At 37.6% G+C, this 13,986-nt stretch overlaps 1 protein-coding gene across 14 annotated transcripts in view; it reads right to left on the bottom strand.

Moving 5' to 3' along the window:
• The window catches only part of EPB41L1 (erythrocyte membrane protein band 4.1 like 1), a 197,053-nt gene that overhangs the window by 178,077 nt on the left and 4,990 nt on the right, over positions 1-13,986 (bottom strand). The window lies entirely within an intron of this gene.

The raw sequence follows: 13,986 nt of genomic DNA, 5'->3' as shown, positions 1-13,986 counted from the left end.
ACACCTTGGAGTTTTGGTGGTGCCAATGCTCAAAACCACTTCAGTAGGAAATTATAATGTAACACGAAAATAGGATTAACTGAGTTGTATTGTCTCAAAAATGCTTTCTTCCCTTCAAAGAGAAACCACTATCCCACTTCACTTACATGTATGGTGTGGCAAACCACTTTACGTCATTCCATTCACTATGGCTCTTAATTGTAGCACCAGCTAGCAAAAGCACAACCATCCCTGATGTAGAGAACCTAGAATATGTATCTGTCCTTAGTCATCCCAAGATATTCTTTACCTGATATATAAATCATGTGTATATATACAAACATGTAAAATATGTATAACAGATCTTTCATCCCCTGATAATTCTACCCACTTTGTCAGCTGCATGCATAACATAGTTTAAAAGGTATTATTTTCATCTATCCATTAATTTATTATCATGTTCAAATATGACCAATATCCAAAGCATTTTATGGAGGAAACACTAATGCAACACTAATGTGACACAAGGACATTCATAACAGTATAATGCTTAAACATTAGCAATCTCCTATTTACTACAGCTTATTATACTTATTGTTATCAGAATTGTAAGTAGAATACCTCTGCATTGCGTAAAGGCACTATCAGAATTGAGTCTGGCATAAACAATCATCTTTCAACATATGAGAACTTTTCTAGGCTGGACAACAAACAGTATACCACACATTCCAATTTTATGTTCAGGTGTTACCTTCTCATTATGTATATAACTGCATTACTTTTGCCAAGTATTCCCTAAGGAGATGCTGGAAAGCAACATTTGACCTCTTGTGGGCATTGCAGATTACAATGCAGAAGCCACAAATAATGCTGCAAAAAATGGCTGTAAATTAGGCACAGTCACATGATGACCTGCTTAACAACCATTGTGACTTATGGCTATAATTGTGGGCTCAATTATGGTCAAATGCCAAGGACTACCTGTAATTTGCATCATTTTCATTGACTATCTCTCATTGATTATATCTCTCAGTAACATACCTGATGATTCTCTTTGCTACTATCCTACAATATCACAACTGTTTTTCCATTCATCCAACATTCACTACATGCTACTGTCGGTCCAATGTACCTAATGTGTATTCTTAGAAAAGAACAAACACTGGTAATTGCTACAGATAGTGTACACCGGAATGTGTAATGAAGAATGTCCACATGAACGTTTGGAAAAATGAATGCAAAGGTCACCTTAATAGCTGTTTTACAGCATTATACAGAGGTTTCTATACACAGAAAGCAGCTAAATCTATCACATACTTTTTTTAAAAATTTCAAAATGCTACATTGCTTATTTACTCTGCCTTAATTTTGCTAGCCATGGGGAGTGGCAAAAATGTTCCACTGGACATACTTATCATCTCAGTTCTTAATAAACTGTTTACTAAGCAAAGAATATGTGTATGCAATGTAAAAAGTAAACAGAGAACAGTAATTTGATGTTGTCCCAGTGTTATGGATTAAATCTGCTTTACCTCTTTGCTAGCAGAGCAAGTGGGCAGGTATTCAGGGCACTTTAAAGCAAAATGTTTAGTGCTTCACAAACCTTTAAGAATAACAGAATAGCAGAGTTGGAAGGGACCTTGGAGGTCTTGGAGGAACCTTCCCTGTTCAGGCAGGAAACACTATACCATTTCTGACATCAGAAAAACCTCTAGTGTTGGAAGACCCACAACTTCCACAGGCAAGTCATTCCACTGATTACTGGTTCTAATTGTTCAATTTTTTGACCCAACTACCTCTTTTGGGGTCTTGAATAATTTTATTACTCTACAAAAAAAAAAAAAAAAACAGAACTGACCCAAGACTTGTTTTACACAATTATCTCTGCAATAGCAATCCCAAACTGGATTCTTGATTCTACAAACAAGCAGTTGCTCCATTATCACAAGGATACAGTAAGCCTAAATTACCTCCCAGTTTAAGAAACACCGGTCTGGAGGATGGCTTTAAAAACACATTTTAAGTAGAAAAATACAAAGCAAAACTTGTGCCCGGTATCAAATTCTTCACTTGTGCAGAATTTCAGAGCATGCTCCTCTTAAAAGAGTGGTAGAAAGGAAAACAAAAAAATAAAATAAAGGTTGTATCTAACACTAGCAAGGAGGCAGGTAGTACAGTGCAAGTCATTATCTGATTGGCAAGCCCAGCAAGTCCTGATATTCCAGTTCTCCTGAGTCTCTCTACAAGCAAAGCCTGCCAACTCTATTCTAAAAACATAGCAACCTACATACAAAGACAAGTAAATACATCATTAAAATAGTTTTTCAGCTGTGCAGCAAGCCACAGAATACCTAAGTACAATGCATCAACCACAGCACTCCCTTAGTATAATATTTACAGGGAAATCAGGAATAGAAATGACAGTTAAACAGGTCATATATCCGAGAAAATATCTTCATATCTGTGTGAGAGTCCTTTGTCATATTTTCCTTTGCTTTCCTCTGCTGCTGGGGCTATCACTTTCTTGAGATCTCTGCTGTTTTTGTATTTTGCTGTTATGCTATTTTGAGGATATTGCCAGAAAAGTACTGATAAATCACAGTGAATAAAATAGTTCCAACTTTCTTTCCTGATCAGATTTTACTCAAGCCAATGCTATTCGGCCAAGAGATTATGGGAGTTCAATATATCTGTAAGGGTTCGAGTTGAAAAAGACTTCTATAAATCCATAATCCTTGCCCTGATTAAAATTACGTCTAGCAGTTTTCAACTCAGGAAAGGTCTTGCATACTCAAATAGTGTCTGTGTTCTGCAAAATCTGGAGGACAATAGGTAAAAGTAAAGGAAAAATTCTTTGCTGCCATTTAGTGGTTGTTTGATTTATGCAGTCTACATGTTCATTTAAAAAAATACTTAAAATTTACCTAAAAGTTTACTTCTTGACCGATTTGTTTCAATTCCTAAATATGCAGAAGCTTCGCAGCTGAAGCAGCCTTTTCTCTTCTGAAAACAGCCCACAGCAATGCTAGAAAACATCCTTCTTCTAATGATCATGAATTACCTGCTTATTCCACTTTTTAACAAGACATAAGCAAAGAGCCTCTCTACAAGTGCTGAAATTTGAAAATACGTTGCACAAGTAATTGTTTCACGAGCTATTTTTGTTTACATGTTCAGATATGCTCCAATTATCTTATGTTTCACTCATTAAAAATAATTCAATAAACTCAACTCAAAAGGCATCATGCATCCAAATTCCTGGGCTAAACTTTTGTGATTAAATACCAGATTTCATTGCAAATGTCTTTTTTCCCTAATAATTTATTCAAATGGTTTGGGAGTAATTTTCTCTAGTTGTTCCCAAATAATTTTAAGATAGAAACTTAAATACGAATACTTTCTAGTATTTAAACAAGGAGTAATCCACACAGGAAGAAGGAGCAATCATCACAGTGTGAACCAATATAGCAACCAATCATAAGAAATATATAAGGCACTTCCTTAATGTAGCTATAAAACTGTAAATATTCTAGGATATAATTACAATCAGGACATATTCTTCCTCTTTGCCTTATGGTCCTTCATCAACTGAATTCAGCAAGAGAAAGCTCCAAATTCTTTTTCCTTGGAGCAAGAATGTCAATCAGTAGAGCCTTTTTGGTTGAATCATCAATGTTGAAGATAACACAACCTCCATGACCAAAGATGTTTACCAGGTACAGGCACTATTAATATGACATCATTTCTTAAAATAAAATGTCAAATGTTCCTTGAATCTCTTGTTTCATAACAAGAGATTGATCTGACTTACACGGATTGTTACCTTAGATTAATACTGTTTGATTAATGCTTTAACTCCATTTTGAGGTTGTCCTTGCTACAACTAATTATCACTGAAAAGATAAATGTTCTTCCATCGCAAGGAAGACAACTATCCACCCTGTATCAGCTTTTCCAAGTTTCATTGCTTTGAAGGAGAATGATTAAGCAACTCTTGAAGTTGGAAAAACATGATGAAAGGTTACTCCCACTAATTACAATCACAACAGAGCTATCAGTCCAGCAATTTTTTTCTCTATACCCACAACTAAGCTGCATATCATTATAAAATGAGTCCTTAGTATAATAAAGAAGATAAGTCACTAATTTCCAGAGAGATTTTAGTACCCTGTGATCATAAATTTATGGAAAACAACTCTGGCATTTAAGAATGCTTTATTACAAACCAGAAATAATTAGAGGAATTATCTGGAAAAGCTTTGATTTTTTTTTCTACCATGGTCCTGATTTTGAATGTATGGAAGGCAACTGGAATCTTTATTAATTATACTAAAATTAGCTTGAAATTTAAATCCCACATTATTGATTTAATTGCCACTGGACCCGAAATGAGTTCCCAAATTTGGGAGGGGGGGGTCTCAAAACAACATTTTACCAGATGTTGAAATGTCACAAATTTAGCTTTTGTGTTAAACACACATAATTTCATATATGTCTTTAATGTATAACTTAACCTAATCACCATCTAAAATCACACTATCCAAATGGCCAAGGCAGTAGGAGGCCTATCCATTTTCTAAGTAAATAATAAACTCAAATGTTGGAAGCACAAAAATTCCTTTATTATTTATTCAAAATTTTGTACTCTTGAGGACAAATAGACCCAACAAATGGCAAGACATAACTGCTCTTATCCAGATATGGAAGCTAAGAAAGGCCAGGCCAAGTAAGAATTTGGATGGATCAAGTGCCCTATTGGAGATCAACTATGGGGGAGAGTACCTATTGAAAGATGAAAGTTTGGAGAAGATAGAAAGTCACCTGATCTTTGTGCTATCCATTCCCTCACTAATATCCAGCTCTTTAAGGAAAGGAAGCATTAAAGAAAAAATGATAAAAGCAAAGAGACACCTAAGTATAAGCCATGAGAAATAACCATTTAAATTTGTATAAACTTGCTGCATGAGCTGGTTTTTCTTGCCTTTCAGCCCCTTGAATATTTGTGCCTGAAGTAATAGGACAAGCCCAGAAAGCAAAGCAAAGGAAGATTTTCTTTCAACTGCAGGTGAAATACCCTGAAATATTACCCCATTGCCAGCCCCATCCACCAGAGAAGAAGGTATATGACAGCATCATTGTTTTTCAGTGGAATTTTCCCAAGAGCAAACCTTGTAGCTGATGTTGAAATACAGCATTAGTTCTCTATGGTCAGGATAGCATCACTGGGGATAGTGGGCAGAGGAGATTGAAGGGAGAGACAGGAAAATGGACCAATTCCTCCTTTCATCTTTCTTCAGAATTCTTGTCTGTTTGTTTTTTGTTCATTTGTTTCTCACCTTATTCTGTAGGAAATTAATCAGGAATTTCCCAACGGCAAGGAGGTTCTCCGCCTATTAGCATGGAAAGGATTCAGCCACCAGGCAATAAAATATACAGAGATTTAAAGTTTTGGCAACTTTAAGATATATGGACTTCAACTCCCAGAAGCTGGCTGGAGAATTCTAGAAGTTAAAGTTGACATATTTTAAAATTGTCAAGATTGAGAAACACTGGATTAGAGGATGTCGATTCTTCCCAAGATGCCATTGAAACTGGGCCTATTACAAGAACACACACTGACTGTAGGCTGCAATTCTTTACCACAAGCAAGCAAGAAGGAAACAGCTATTCTTGTCAAAGGGGATATTTTTTATATATCCAAACTCAGGACTGGATACAACAGTACATTTTTAAAAATATGTGCTTCTGATATTTTTCCTAAACAGCACTTTTTTTCTTTCATGGATAACCCGAACTACAGTAGCCATTCTTTATTGTCTAAATCACAATTTGCTGAATTCACACAGTAAAACAAAGTACCTACATAATGGCTTAGCACTCTCTGTTTTCCCTTGTGTAAAACAAACTTGTTTAAGATTCCCATAAATATGCAGTTGGAAAAAGAATCATTCATTTGGGATACAGATTTTTTTTTTCCTCTTTGCATGTCTAAAGTACAACTTTCAGACTTGTGGACTTCAATTCCCAGAACTCTCCAGCAAGAGACCCCTACTCTAGTTCAACCACATCTAAGCAAGTGTGTCTGCCATGAGATCTAAGGAGAATCTGAGTGGTTTTATTTTTATGATTACTTATCTATTTAATTATTAAATGTGTATAGCTACTCAACTCAAGCTCATGAATCTAGACAGGTAACAATATTTTAAAATAAAATAAAAACTATGTAACAAAATTATACTAACATAAAGAGTCCCCCCCCCGTGCCCCCCGCCCCTCCAAAATACAGGATATGCCACACATCTGGACTCCCAGGCTCAACCACAAAACCTGGTCTTCAAGAAGTCTGATCTATGGTGACATTATTTCATGGAAGATGGACACCAGTACCAAAAAGGCCGTTCTCTGTCCTGCCAGTTGACTTTCTCTAACAAATGGGACCTGGCACGTGCTCCTCTTGCTTACTCTAACAGGACTTACAACTGGGAAGAGATGGTTCTGCAAGTAACCTGGTCCAAACAATGAAGAACTTTAAAGGTAATAGCTAGTACCCTGAAATGAACCTGAAAGTACACTTGCAACCAATGCAGCTTGAAGAGTAGAGGTATCACATGTGCCAAACAAAGGCACCCATAACTACTTGTGCAAATTCATTATTTCCTCTTGCTGTATGTCAAAGATATGACATACAATAGTCCTGAACTTACAACCATTCATTCAGCAACCATTTGATATTACAACAGTGCTTAAAAAGTGACTTATGACTAATCCTCTCACAATCATCGCAGCATCCCTGCAGTCACATGGTTAAAATTTAGACTCTTGGCAGTGGCATGAAACCTAAGGCCATCTGATCACCATTCGCAATCTTCCCAGCGGGGCTTCCACCTGCAAAGTCAATGGGGGAAACCAGATTCACTTAATGACGACACTTAATCATCATGATTTGCTTAACAACCATGGCAAAAATTGGGCAAGACCATCTCACTTTACAAGGGAAGTTCCACTCTAAGTTGTGGCTTTAAGTCAAGGACTAGCTGTAGCCTCAGAGGTATGTGAAGAAAATGGCTCTGCCTATCAGTCTTCTTATCTCATTAGACTGGGTGAACAAGTGTCTCTTTCATCACTGTATACCTGCAATTAACCCCACATCTGATTATCTTCCAGAGCTATTATGTTCAGCAGACAGCTCCCTTTGGTAACAGCCAAGATTTTCTGCCACAGAATGACTAATGACATTAATTGTCTAGATTCACACATCTCATGAAACAATGGATTGTGTTACCCACAATTTTCTGAAAAAAGTCCCAGTGGCTGAATTCATATAATATGGTAGGCAAAAACCAAGCAAAAGACATTGATAGACTTGGCATAACATATGAATGTAGTCACTAAGAAATCAGAGACAAATCAAGCGGTCCAACTGACCAGTAAATTAAAGTATCCCAGATATTTGACAGTATCCTACATCAGCTCCTCCAATTCACCAGCAATCTTTACTCTCATGCACCTAGAGCTTATAACAGCACAGTGAAGAATCAAAAAATGTTTTTGACATATAAAAGAGAAAAGAAGCAAGAAAATCAGAAGAAGATACAACACCAGCGAAAGTAAGAGATCAAAGTCAAGTCTCACCCTCTAAGTGTTTGTTCTTGCACACATCCTGTATTAGAAGCACTCAAATGGAAAATAGCTGAAAATCCTGTCCACTTTCTTTCTCCATAAAGTTAATCTAATTGTAACCCAGCAAGTTAGAGAGCCAGTTTGGTGTAGTCGTTAGAAACCAGCAGACTGGGTTCTAGTCCCTCTCCTTGGGCAGAAAACCAGTTGGGTGACCATAAGCCATTCAATCTCTCTGAGCCCTAGGCAAGCAGTGGCAAACCACTTTTGAAATACTGCCAAGGAAACTGTAAAGACTTGTCCAAGCAGTCACCAGGTGTCAACACTGACTTGAAAGCGTTTGCGCGCACACACAATACCACCAAACTGTACACAGCTATTAATCCAGCTATGCATTATAGCAATCCATGGGCTTGGACTTCCTGGTTTTGCTGTTTGTCTTGGAATTGCAATCTAAGAGGGGTCTGAGTTAAGCCCTGGAGAAAATACTCCAGAAATGTTTGAAGTTAGACTCTGCAGGCTAATGTTTGGACAATATAAAGCACAGTTAGAGATGGAAACTGCAAACATCATTCCTGACTAGATCAGCAATTCCATCTTTTTTGGGAGGTAGAATAGTGATTTTCAAAATATAAATCAGACAGTGAAAATATTGTTCAGCATATCGTATCATTTTATTTTGATTTGATAGCAAGCATTTAGTGTTTTGATGACAGATTTATCAACACTACCAACTATAGCATGAAAGAGAAATGAATGGGAGAATGATTTTTGAATAAATCTAGCAGTGAAAACATGCTTTGATATTCTCTTTCTATTATAGAGGCACACAAACTACCTGCAATCAAGTAACAGATTAAGAGATTAATCCAAAATGGACAAGGCAACAATTCAGATTCTTCATTTAGTATTTCTTCACAAATCCTAAGATTTTTAGCACATTTAGGCAGCTTAATCCCAAAATGTTTTCACACAGGCTCCTTACAGAGCCAGTAAGGCTTATTTTTGTTATTTGTCATAGTGGTTATGCAGGTTTTTTTATTAAAATCTGTCTGCTCAAGAACTATTCCAGATACATCTAAATAGTTTAGCTTCTTGACTCATGTGGCAAAAATACCACCACTCCAGAATTTATCTGACTCTTTAAAAAAAAAAGAACCCCAACACTGAACCCTTCTGTAACTATGCATTTTTAATCAATTCTAAACATGGCTGAATTCTATGCTACTACTAACAGTGTTCCCTGAGATTTTCATCATAATGGGGATCCAGTTCACCATAATTCAGAATTACGACTTGCTATAAACAAATAGCCCCCATTGCTGCTTCACATCAATCTGGCATCTTCTGCCACTGGAACAATTAAATTCACTCAACCTAGTCACAAAATGTGGCAATCAGAATCTCAACGATGATTAGATGGTTCCATTTGGTACCACCTAATGTAGCGGTGTGTCAAACTGCTGGCCTGCGGGCTGGATGCGCCACAGGCTGGCCACGCCCACGTCCGATTTAGGGAAAAGGAAAAAAATCCCAATATGTCACGTGATGATGCTGTAACAACGCAAGTTTGACACCCCTGACTTAATGCAATAAAGGAGGACAATTCACTGTAGCATTTCCTCTTATTGCCCAGAAATAAATCCAGCTACTGTATCACTATTGCCTTTTTCAACTGGATACAATAGGGTTTATACTACATCAGCCATGTACTGATGTATACACTACAGCATTATTCCATGCTGAAATGCCAACATACGAAGTCTTTTTGAATCCTAGAAAGTAGAACAACAAATTCGGACAGCCCATAAGCACAAAAATCCAACAATACGTATAACACCTGTTCTGATCTCTTGCCAGCAGAAAGGGCAGAACTTCCCACTTTAAAATGAGATTGTAAGGCTTGAGTACCCTTCATAAAATAATAGACTATTAAATTCAACCCCTTCAAAGCAAGAATCTAAATTTAAACTTTTTCTAGCAATGTATATCCTGATTCACCAAATCCAGGGATGGGGAGAAAAAAATGAAAATGTGCCTACATCCAGAATGCCCAGATTTCTTCTCAGGTTTTTCAGTACTGATAGCACCTCCTTCCATTAGAAATAATAGCAAATTGATGGTACATCTAATTAGAGCACTTTAATTGCTTCCATTGCTCATTCAGGTCCATGGTCACCCCCAAGAATAGAATCAGAATTTGCAAAGCTGTCCTTTCAACAACAGCATCTATCATTCTTCCTCTTTACTACCACCCCTGCAAATTATTGAATTTTAGGCTTGAAATAATGGAGAGGGGGGATGAGGAGCCTAGTGTTATATTTCCCCACCTCTATCTTCAGAATTTGCATCCCACCACCAGATCCAGCTGCTTTCCACAAACAGCAGATGTAACTGGATTCCCATCTGGCTGTATCTATATGAGCCAGTAATGTTTTTCACAGGCATTAACTGCAAGACATATTCTGAGAGATTGCACTGAAAAATATACATGGGAGGGATGTTCCCCTCCTCCATACCCAAACTTTTAATGAAATCGCTCTGTTCACACACACACACACACACACACACAGTAGTGGAATTCAAATTTTTTTACTACTGGCGTGGCTTGGTGAGTTTGGCAGGGGAAGGATACTGTAAAATCTCCAGTCAGAGGTCTCCAGAACTGGTCAGAACCTGCTGAATACCACCTGTGAAACACACACACACACACATACACACACAAGTCCTTTCAGAATCCTGCCGAAGAAAAGGGGAGGTGGGGAACCAAAGCTAAAAATATCCACTGAAAGGTGTTACATTAGAAGCAGAGAGATCATAAGGCAGAACTGGTCATGAATTCATTATGAACTCCTAATGAAGCTTTCCACACACAAAAAATGAAGCTAATGGTAGGGAAGGAGGAAAAGAGAGGGAAAAAGATGAAGAAAAAGCTTTTTTCTTTCCTCATGGAAAGATCCATCCACATCCTCACCTCATGCACAGCAGACATGTATGCCCAGCATTTTTCATCTTATGTGTGACAGAAACAAACTTACAACAAGCCCCTCAGTACCAAAGTGTTTATCAGGCATTATACCCCAGCCGTTTTTCTCCGGTTTATGTTTAATCTAAAGTTAAATAAATGGGGAAACTACAATGTTGCAAAACATTAGACTCAAGCATAATCTGTATTTGTAGTGATGCTTCCATTTTTTGCCCTATCTCATCCACAATATATCTGAGATTTCTTTAAAAATAAGTCAGCATCTCCATACTGCTCGGAAGTGTGTACCTTATACAAAAATAACTAAAGTAGTTCTCGACTTACAACCAATCATTTAACATTCATGTGTGGTTACAATGGACTTCAAAAAAAGCTACTTATAACCCTTGAATAAAGTTATTACTGCTGCACCCTCCATGGTCACATGATTGCATTTCAGGAACTTGGCAAATTGTGTTTATGACTGTTTCTGTGGTCATGTGATCACAATTTGCAACATTTTTTACTGCTTTCCAGCCAGTAATTTCAAATGGTCACTAAAGAAATGGTTGGTTGTAAGTCAAGGGCTACACTCAAGAATTGTGCAATATATTGTAAAACTATATAGTTTCTCTTTAAACAATCCTGGGTAGACTACGAACATGTTTAAGCAGTCCAGGCAAAGGTCTATGAGTATTTACTTTGTTTTTCTGACTTATTCATGCATAAACTGTTTCCAGGTGCTTTCATAGAGAATATCTTGAAAAACCACATGGTAAAGAAAGGATCCAGATGTTTTTGCTATCCAAAAGGACTTCCATGCTTCTTACCATGCAGAAATTCAAACAAATGCTTGGAAACATTACAGGGCAGTCTTCAACATACATCCACAATTGGGCCCCAAATTTCTGTTGTTTAGTGAGACATCTATGAAGTGAGTTTTGCCCAATTTTACAACCTTTGTTGCCACAGTTGTTAAGTGAATCACTGCACATGATAAGTTAGTAACACATTGTTAAGTGAATGGCTTTCAAAATTGATGTTGCTTGTTAAAAGGTTGCAAAAGGTGATCACATCACCTTGGGAGGCAGCCACCAATTTCTAAGCATCTGAATTTTGATCAAGTGATCATGGGGATGCTACGAAGGCCGTGTGAAAAATGGTCACCAGTCACTTTTTTCAGTGGCGTTGTAACTTTTGAATGGTCACTAAATGAACTGTAGTAAGTCAAGGACTACCTGTACTGAAGTACTGATTCATAAGATGAAACTTATCCTTGGTCTCTATGGGTATAAAAAGAGAGCAGACATAACCACCTTCTCCCTCCAATTCCCCATCAACATGCACACATATCCCTTCCAACCCTGTTTCTGCAAGCAAGCATTTATAAAGATTAACACTGGGAGAACATTGTTTGAGCAGCAGACTCTCTTTCTTCTGCTACACAATGGGAACCCACAGATGGACAGATCTGTGGCTGCTCCGCTAAGTCTAGCAGATGAATACAGTATTTGCACTTTCATATAATTTTTGTGCAGTGGCAAACTTTATAAGCAAGCCGTATCAGACAGGACAGTTCAGTAGGGGCGTTTTGTCTACTTCAAGGGTCCCCAAATTTGGCAATTTAAAGACTCGTGGACTTCAACTCCCAAAATTCCTCAGCCAGCTATGCTAGCTGGAGAATTCTGGGAGTTAAAGTCCACAAGTCTTAAATTTGCCAAGTTTGGAGACCTCTGGTCTTCTTTATTCTGATGTGAGCATTTCAAAAAATCACCCCAGAATGTGGGGTTCCAACAGCAATTCTTCATTTGCATAAAGGGAGCAATAACCGATATACAAACATAGTTTCTTTCACTAAGCAAAATTGAGAGGTCCTCACTGCGTATCAGAGTACACACAGGCTTCTGGATTTGGGGCAATATTGCTGAATTGAAAATGAATTTGCATCCTTAAAGAAGAAAGAAATATAACAACATCTAAAAGAAACATATAGTCTAGAGTTCTTCTTTAAAGTTACCGCACACCAAAGGATCCATTAGAGATATTCAAATACATGCCCAAATATAAAAATCCAACATTACCTCAGAGACAGAAAAATATTAACATTTTCATTTCACAAATAGTAAAAGGCAAAGGCAAGGTTAAATCGTACATCTTGCCAAATTCAAAGAAAGAGACCTCAAAGCCAATGCCTGTGGCACCATAACTTCCAACCCTCCAGCTGTGACACATCAAGAGATGTTTTCCAAAGGCTGGAATCAGAAGTACATCTGCAAATGACATTTATAGTTTAAAATAATGTGGAAGGAAAGAATACAAGGTAGCGGTCTCCTGCCAATGGATGGGACATGGCTAGCAATCTCAGCTTTAATCGGGGCAATAGAGTCTCACTGAAATTGATGGTGCAAAATTCTACTTTTTCATTAGGAGAAGTCTTGGGAAACACACCAAGGTCAACAGAGAGGTGCACAGAGATCACTGTTGTTCCACACAGTGGGGTGGGGAAATACTCTAATTCTCATCTCTTAGAATCAAGGCTTTATCAACCAGCAATTTATACAAACCAATACAGAAGCAGCCCGCAGAATACCCGGCATCAATCCACCCCTTCAAGATGTTTGCATACTCACTGCAGCAGTAATTATTGTGAATGTTTCATCCCTATTTATAGAATATGTCTGATTTAATGCCTCCATTACTATCCAAACTTGCTGTTAAAGCAATAAATGGAACCCAGCAATTGCAGGCAGAGCTGAGAAATATTTTGCTGCCATCAATAGTCCCACTGACAAAGAAGGCAAAAGGGAAGCACACGCACACTACATGGAAATATAAATCTCTGGGGAAGAGAAAGCACAAGTAGTGCTTACTGCAGCAGCTTCTATTCTTCATTCACAACAAAAGCAGTGAAGGCAACCAGGGACAGAATTCCATACATGAAACAGCTCTCCAAATGCCCCCCCCCTTTTTTTTTTTTTTGCAATGACCAGAACAAGGAAAAAAAAATGCATTGGGAAGATTTCTGAGAATCTAGGTGGTTTATATATTGAGTTTTAAAATAGATGTATTTGTATGTTGCCCAAAAACATTGCTATACAGGAATTAGGAGTGACAGGTAGGATACTCCAGATGTTTTGTACTACAGCTTCTATTGTTTCCACCCAATGCAGCTAACAAACCTGCTTATTAAGTACAGCAGAAGCTATATAGTCTGACATCTCAGCACCTACTGACTGGGGGAGGCTCTTTCAGAACAGGCCTGTATAATGAAAAACTACCACCAAGGTCTGTCTTTATCCAACAATACTAGGCTAAGAATCATACCTCAAACTAAAAGCAATGCACCTCCAGAGGTGTGTCTACAAACAAATACTCTGCCTCCAGATTACCAATGGCAAGTAGAAAAAAACAATAAAATGTCTACT

Source organism: Pseudonaja textilis, chromosome 3 (genome assembly GCF_049901715.1).
Source record: "Pseudonaja textilis isolate UNSWEBS1 chromosome 3, rPseTex1.2, whole genome shotgun sequence".
In the NCBI taxonomy this organism is placed as follows: Eukaryota; Metazoa; Chordata; class Lepidosauria; order Squamata; family Elapidae; genus Pseudonaja; species Pseudonaja textilis.
This window is presented reverse-complemented; position numbering and strand designations above follow the sequence as displayed.